The following is a 6,081-nucleotide window of genomic DNA, read 5'->3' as shown; positions in this document are numbered from 1 at the left end:
TCCCCCATCTCCAGACCGGGATTTTACATATGGAACCCACGGGGCAGCAGGCTTATTCCTCGTCCAGCGCTAGGGCTCCCCACAGCTCATGGGAGCCCCGCGTAGGCCACCAGACTTGCCTGTCTTCCGGGCGGCCTCCGCTGGGAAGCCGCTGCAGCAACTTCACTCTGGGCACAATGAGGGGCATGCTCCCTCTTCTTTAAAAATATAAAGCAGGTGGGCACATGCTAAGAGGCAAATACCGCGGGGTGGGCACCCACAGTAAATAAGGAAATAAGCGGGGTGGCACCCGCATTAAAATAAAGAAAATAAGCAGGATAAAAGTGGGGTGGGCACCCGCAAGATAACAATAAATGTAGGGTGGGCATCCGCCGTTGCAGGCATCACGGGGAATCCCCAAGGTGGGGGTTACCTCCCAAAGGGACTGCCGCTCAGCGCTGCGCAGCCCCCAGGCTCTCCCTCTCCTGTGGAAGGTAAATCAAAGCGCGCCTCAGTGCGCAGAAAGGCTGTATAAAGTCTTGAAGATCCTGGAGGAGAAATAAGGGAGAAAAAGGGTTCCAAGAAGGTCTTCCAGGTCCAGGGGCAAAGCAGTGCCCAGGGAGGCGAGCCCTCGTGGCAGCCCCGCCCTGGGCCCCAGCAGCAGCACACCCCGCAGGAACAGCACACCAAGAGTGAACATTTACATGGGGTCACAGCCCCTATATTTATACATTTACCTATGTTTAAGACTGCAGGGCATGGGAGAACCAGATACAACTGGTTCAGGAGCAGTTTGTGTACATGACTCCTTCCTTCTTTTCACAGGACAGGCCAGGGACATCAGACGCACCACAGTGGGCGGAGCCGGCATTGTGGAGGTAAGGCACAGTCCTATTCAGGTCCCAGGTGCAACTCCTCCCTCCCATCTACATGCAGATCTCCCTATCCACCACTGGGCAGACCCATCCTGGCTCCTGGAGCCACCCACATCTTCAAGCATCTCTCAATCACAAGCCAGACAGCAATTCACATCAGGCAGGCAGACTCACAGTACACAGAAAAGCCAAATTCTAAAAGTGCCATTTCTCCACTAGTCATCATAAATCTGCGCACACCATTGCGCAGCATTTATTCTCACGAGTTCGCACATGCTAAACTCGTCCCTGCACTCCTCTCATACCAGGAATTACAATGGACACACATAACCCTCATGCATTCCTGTGGGAGGACAGTCCAATCTCTCCACACGCACTCAGAGAGCGCAGGCACTCTACACTGGGCCACAGTGCTAAAGTGCCCAGAGGTCTAAAATCAATACCACCATGTCAGAGCATAAGGCAAATACTTTAGGGGGGAACCTGCCAAAAGGGCCAAGTTCAACAGGTAGTATATATACCAACTCTGTATCCTTTGTTGTAGGTAGAGAGAGAACCAGCATGACAGGAAGGAGGCCTGGAGGCAGCTGTAGTACTAAAGGTGCTGGAAAAGGCAACTGAGTTTGATAGAGTGGACTGATAGCAAAGGAACCCTTGGACCCGTTGTGGGAACGCCCCCTGAAGCAAAGTGTTTCTTAGTAGCCATGTATGTCCTGTGCTTGACACCTTAGTGGTGTGGCTCACTGGTCAGAGGCGGCAGACCCGGAAGCAGAGAACGGCCCGGGACCAGGGTTCAATTTCCAACGCAACAGGGTCGTGGACCAGGGTCAGCGGACTCGATAATTCTCGCCTCGGTGCCTACTCTAACCAGGGATCACACCGGCAACTCTGGGCATTAGCTTGCCTCATCTCTACAACGGCCCCCCACATTCGCCGGGGATGCCTGGTTTCCCCTTGGAGATACCCAGTAGGGACCATCTCACAGGGATAGCCAGGACGGGTTCCCCAGCGGTCTACAGCGCCACGACGCCTCAGGGCAGCAGTGCGCTTTACAAGACACATACATACATTTACTTAGTCTGGCTATCGCCCTTAGGGATGGGCAGTCTCTAGGAACTATGCTTTCGGTGGCTCTGCTCTCCTATGGTAAAAGGCCAAAGTAGTAACAACCCAGTCAGTACATGTACATGCAAGAGTACGGAATCAGAGGAGACAGGAAAGCACAGGATCGGAGCTATGACTGACCACCCAAAAAGCCCCATTCGGACTGGTCTGGAGAGCACCCCATTGTGCCAAGCTTTAATTATCAACAAAGAGCTATGCGAACTGTCAACAGACTTACGCAAACAAATGATGGAAGGAATGCTGACAATGCAACCATTCTCCCCCAGTCAAAAGATCTGGGTTAAATGCATCGTTCTTTTGCCCACTACGCCACCTCAGTTTGGACCCAGTCAACAGGCTGGCTGCTACAGGGACTATTAGTACCAGGATAACTGTTTGTCTGCCGTTGGAGGAGGAGGGGCAACATCTTCTACGCGCTATATAGTGCCGGACTATCAAATGCAGCGCTGGATAACACACCACTGCAGCTGCCTGGTTAAGGGACTACAAATCTCATGAGACCTGTTGTCTGCTGGGGTAGGAGGAGGGACTGCATCTTCAGCCTGCTTTGTAGCCCATACTGTCTCCTGCAGCACAGGATGCCAGGCGCACGTCTTCATTCAGCCTGAAACTGTTAGTTTAGCTGAGAGGCTGCTCTGCATTTCCCTGTATGCAGGCAGCTGCACAAAGTAACTTCACAGCTGGGAGCCCCTAAAGCAATTGTGAAAGTGACACAGCTCGGAGCTCTGCAGTCATGGACTGTCTGCACAACAATTTGAGTTCTGGTCAGTTTCGTAAAGCTGGCTCAGGCCTGCTCACCGCACGGGCCTCTCACGAGTGCCCTTACTTATATTTCAGGTTCCTTGCAGCAGTAAGGTCAGTTAAGATAATGAAATGAAAAGAACAGATTGCAACACTTAGTGAGCTTTTGAAAATATATTTAGTTTATCAAATAAAAGTAAGTTAGCGTATAGCAGACAAAGAAACCGTATAGGTACAGTTAGGAAAAAAGTGAACTGACATGGCCAGCACTGGCTGCGTCACAGCTCTTTGTTTTCTCACGGCAGGTTGGTAGTACAGGTGCTAGGGTAAGATGTTGCTTTATAAGTCTAGGTAGCTGTGTAAGTACATATATTTAAAAATAGGTTAACCTGTTGCAATTCAAGTCTGTAAAAAAATATAATCAGGAAATTGGCTTTAAATGGTTGAAAGAAACATATGTATCCAGGATGTACATCTGTCAATTACATACAGTCAAAAGGAGAGCTGACCTCGCGGTACCTCTGCCAGTAGGTGTTCGAGGCCTCTGTCTGCCTCTCTGCTTGTGTCCGTTTTTGTGCTTTCCTTGTCTGTGTCTGTTATTACTGCGCCTTGTTATTGTGCTTTTTTGATTGGTGCCTCTTTGCCTGTTTTATTTTTTTTCTTTATCTGTCTTTCCTGTTGTTCTGTTGTGTCCTCTGTCCACGGTTTTTCCTGCCGCTGCTGCCCCTGTTGCCTTTCCCCCCTGCTGGTTTCCTGCTCCCACCTCCCAGCTGCGCTTCCATTCCGTACTTAATGATGGCCACTGCGAGGGAGCGTGATCAAGACCCCTGACCTCCTGACCAGGGACCTGCTCTCTCCCCCAGCAGTTCCGCTGTTGTGCTGCCACCGCTGACCCCAAGTCACCTCTGCCAGTAGGTGATCGAGGCCTCTGTCTGCCTCTCTGCTTGTGTCCGTTTTTTGTGCTTCCCTTGTCTGTGTCTGGTATTACTGTGCCCTGATGTCTTTTTATTGTGGTTTTTCTGATTTGTCCTCTTTGCCTGATTTTTCTTTTTCTTCATCTGTCTTTCTTGTTGTTCTGTTGTGTCCTCTGTGCCCGGTTTTTCCCACCGCTGCTGTCTCATGGCCCCTCCCCCCTGCTGGTTTCTTGCTCCCTCCTCCCAGCTGTGCTTCCCTCCCCCATCCCTATTTAATGGCATTCGCTGCATGCCAAAGGCATGCCCGCATGCACCCGTCCGCGACCCATCAGTATCCAGCGCCAGGGACCCTGGATCTCCGGCCACCCACCGCTACGACAGAACTGCCCTCCTTGCACTTGACCCTGGCAGGAACAACTGCCAGCTGTCCACACCAAACACCACCCACGGCCAGTTCTCCTGCCATCACTGCCGCCAGACCTTCACCTCCATCCGCACCACTATGGCCACCGCACCCACATCGGTCGCCAATACCTCTGAAGTCCTGAGATGCATCCTCCTTAGCATGCGCTCCATGTACAGCCACGCCATAGAGTTCTGGGACTTCATCGACACCCTCTCAACAGACATCACCTTCTTCACGAAACCTGGAACGCCTCAAAATCGCCTCCACCATCCCTGACGAATACAAGATGAAGAGGAAGGACCGCCCAGGAGGAGGACTTCGTACACAAGAGCTCCCTCTGACTCATGACCTTGAGTTCAAGCGACAAAACGTCCACCACAAAGCCCTCCATTTCAGGATCCAGACCAGCCCCAGAAGGACCCTAAGAAGTACCCTCAGCTACAGACCTCCTAGACCTTGAACTGTGTTCACCTCCACCTTCGCCAACCTCATAGCACCCCACGCCATCGTCTCCACAGACTACATACTCATCGGAGACCTCAACTTGCACGTCGACAATATCAGTGACCCCAACTCCCCCATCCTCCTGGACAACCTCACCAACCTCGGACTGAAACAACTTGTCACCACCCCCACCCACAAGGCAGGACACACCCTCGACCCCATCCTCATAGTAGGTAACAACATCCACTTCAGCCGAATGCACTTACTACTTTTGGCATTCGCAGATTGAACTTACTACGTTTGGTATTCACAGAAGTTAGGATTTTGTCTTAAGTCTAACTTAATACAGACTTAAGACAGATTTAAGACTGACTTAAGACAGACTTAAGACAAAATCCTAACTTCTGTGAATACCAAAAGTAGTAAATTCATTCTGTGAATGCCAAAAGTAGTAAGTGCATTCTGTGAATACCAAAATAGTATTAAGATTAGGATTGAGTCTTAAATTCATTCTGTGAATCGGGCCCTATATGATCTGGTGAATAAAACTGTAGGGTATTTTTCTCTATTTACTTTGCTATGTACCGTGAATGGCATTTGAAAAACCTGATAAATAAAGCCTTTCAAAAAATAAAATGAAAACATAAATAAGCTGCCCAGTTTAATTGCACCACTAACACATATTCTCATATATTGAATGAAATATAAACTGTCACTTCCAGTTGGCAACTTTCTGTAAATACTCATTCTTTTGAAGATGCTCATGTGCAATGAAGCTGTAAATACTTTTTTACATCAGCAACCAAGGGTGAGACCTTGTGTGTGGACTGTGTGTATATTAAAAACATCCACCTATGTGACATCTAAAAACCCAGAACCTGCCACAAAATGCTTGTTTGTTTATATTCACTCGAGCCTGGGTGTGATGGTTCTTTAAGTGTCCAGCAGAGGGCGGGCTTCGCCTGCCGATAAAATTCTCTGAGCACATTGGATGAAAGGAAGAAGGGTTTCCTGTTCCAGGTCAGCGGTGGCAGAGACAGCACCAGCATTGGATGCTGATATTACTTCCTGCTACTCTATCTGTATCCAGCCTGCTGCACAGGAGGAAGGATGCTGTGTCTGTGCAGTTATCTTCTTCCTCTCACAGACACCCTCCTCTCCAGACCCCAAATCTGCACCTACCCCACCCCAGCCCTAGGTGGAAGACAGAGCCTGGAAATGTCTGCACAGGTTTCTGCTCAGGTAGGAGATTGTCAGCACCTTGTGCTATGTTTGTAGAAATGGACTGAATAGTCTTGGAGTAAATCTCTGCCAGGAGCCAGGCTCTTCTATCCAGGGACCTCTGGGGGACTTTCCACCTGGCCCTGAATGTGTTCTATGGTCATCATTTGTGTTATAGATGGGATCTGTGCACACTGCCCTGTATCATATTACACTGTGAAGAATCTGTACTACTGCACTGCATCTTGCTGCACTATCAATCAATCAATCATTTGTAAAGCGCACTACATACCCGCGAGGGTCTCAAGGCGCTGGGGGAGGCAGTCCTGTCAAGTATCATGCATCAGTCGTGACACTAACGCATTTCAGTGCGGTG

At 49.8% G+C, this 6,081-nt stretch overlaps 1 protein-coding gene across 1 annotated transcript in view; it reads left to right on the top strand.

Moving 5' to 3' along the window:
* Positions 1-5,573: 5,573 nt before the first annotated feature.
* Positions 5,574-6,081, top strand: part of LOC147668752 (uncharacterized) — a 65,774-nt gene continuing 65,266 nt past the window's right edge. The window contains exon 1 of the mRNA XM_086948462.1: positions 5,574-5,726. The gene's annotated coding sequence lies outside the window, so the exon portion shown is untranslated. The remainder of the gene's footprint in view (positions 5,727-6,081) is intronic.

The sequence above is a fragment of the Lissotriton vulgaris genome, unplaced genomic scaffold (genome assembly GCF_964263255.1).
Source record: "Lissotriton vulgaris unplaced genomic scaffold, aLisVul1.2 SCAFFOLD_484, whole genome shotgun sequence".
NCBI lineage: Eukaryota > Metazoa > Chordata > Amphibia > Caudata > Salamandridae > Lissotriton > Lissotriton vulgaris.
Note: the sequence above shows the minus strand (reverse complement) of the source record. Positions and strands in the feature narration are given on the sequence as shown.